The sequence below is a fragment of the Pteropus vampyrus genome, unplaced genomic scaffold (genome assembly GCF_000151845.1).
Source record: "Pteropus vampyrus isolate Shadow unplaced genomic scaffold, Pvam_2.0 Scaffold195, whole genome shotgun sequence".
NCBI lineage: Eukaryota > Metazoa > Chordata > Mammalia > Chiroptera > Pteropodidae > Pteropus > Pteropus vampyrus.
The window spans coordinates 3489803-3491797 of NW_011888976.1; positions in this window are offsets into that span (position 1 = coordinate 3489803).

The window sequence follows — 1995 nt, forward strand, 5'->3', positions numbered from 1 at the left end:
AACAAGGATACCAATGGAAGCTAGTTGAAACACCATGCACAATTCTCTCCAATTTGAATAGTAAAATTGCTGCTATTAGATGATTTTATGCTGTAGCACACCTTACTTTTTCATTCTCTTATGCCAGGACTATCTACATTTGACCAATAATAACATATATGATATCCTTTTTAATACTAACAACACTAATGCTAGTTAGCATACTAATATTTTATACTCAGCCATAAGTTGTTATTCTTGTCATTGTATACACTGCCCTAAATTCTATCAATTGACATCTATGTTAGTAACAAGACCCATTTCTATGGGTCTACCCAGATGGGCTCAGCAGCCCAGGTACCCACAAGAGTGCAGTTGTGGATTGTGGATTCTAAGCTAGATTAAGGGAGACGTGAAGATAGGACAGAGCTAGGATACAGCAGAGAATGCCCTGGAGATGGGAGGATAGGAATAGTAGCAGTGGTTAGGAAGGTAAGCTGACACTTGCATTGGAGAGCAGGTAGTAGAGACCCAGCAGTTTGGGGAGGTGACAATAATGTCAGTGGGTGGGACATGCTCAATTGTATCTAGACATGGAAAGCATTTCATTTTATTTGGTAACCATGATACAATGGAATCTGTTTTCTTTGGTTCAGGATCCAGTGTTTTAGTTAGTACTAGGTTATTGGTCATTTATTCAGTATTTGATTGGTTGAGTACCCAGACATTGGAGCCAAATTGCCTAGGTTCAAACTCCAGCTTTGCCATTTCTAGCTGCATGACCTCAAGAAAGTTACTTTGCCTTCTTGTGCCCTTGTTTTTTCATCTATAAAATGAAGATAGTAATGACATCTACTCTCTAGGCTTATTGTGAGAATCACATGGGTTAATTAAACAAGTAAGTATTTCAAATAGTGCCAGGTGGAGAGTCAGATCTCAATAAACATTTACCATCAAGTTTGTGATAGATAGTTGGTGGTGGTTTATTTTTTATTATATGCCATACACTGCTCTAGGAGCTGGAGACAAAGCCACCTTAGGTATCAGAGAAGTCTTCGTCCACATGGAGCTACAATACAATAGAAGAAACTGAACAGAAAACTATTCCAGATGCATATGTAAAGAAAAAATAAAAGCAGGGTAGAGCAACTGTGTGAGAAGGCTGCTTTAACAAGGTGTCTCTGAGGAAGAGATATTTGAGCTCATCATGAACAGTAAGAAGAAGCAGACACATAAAGACCAGAATCGGGAACCTTCCAGGTAGAGGGTACAGCAATAGCAGACAGAGCCCTGGGTTTTCAAGGATAGAAGGCCAGCCAGCAGAGAACAGTGAATGTGGGACAGAGTAGCACATGACAGGACGAGAAATGGAGACAGAGCCCAGAGCTGAGACCCTGTATGGCCCACAGGTCAGTGGTTCTCAAACTTGGCTCCATGTTTGCATCATGGGGAGTTTTTTAAATAATATGAATGCCTGGGTCCTGCCAAGATTTTTTGAAAGTTCCCCAGGTGACTCTAATGTACAGGAGAGTGGACTTGATGAGGGGTCTGTATATTTTATAATTGCACTGGGCAGAAGTGTGATCTGGTAATTTGTCTTAGAAAACTTGCTCTGGTTGCTGCACGGAGAATGGACTCCGGGTTGGGGGATCCGGGGTAGAGCAGAGGAGAGGAGAACAATAAGAATGCAGGGTGAGGGGGCTGGTAATGGCTTGAAAGAAGATGGCAGCTGCAAGAGGACAGTGAGAAATGGAGGGGAGAGCTCATGGTACTTGCTGAACTACGGGCTGAGGGGGAAGACACAAACAAGGGTGGTTTGAGGAGCTGAGTCAGTCGGAAGCAAAGAGTATGGTAGAGAGGGATCAAGGTTTCCTCACTGGACACATTAAGTTGGAGAAATTTATTAGATATCCAAGTAGATAAATGGAGTGGCCAGTTGGTTGAAGACATTTGAGGGGACAGAATTTGAGGTTGTAGGTGGGTGGGTCATTCACAAGAAGGTGATGCCTAACAATG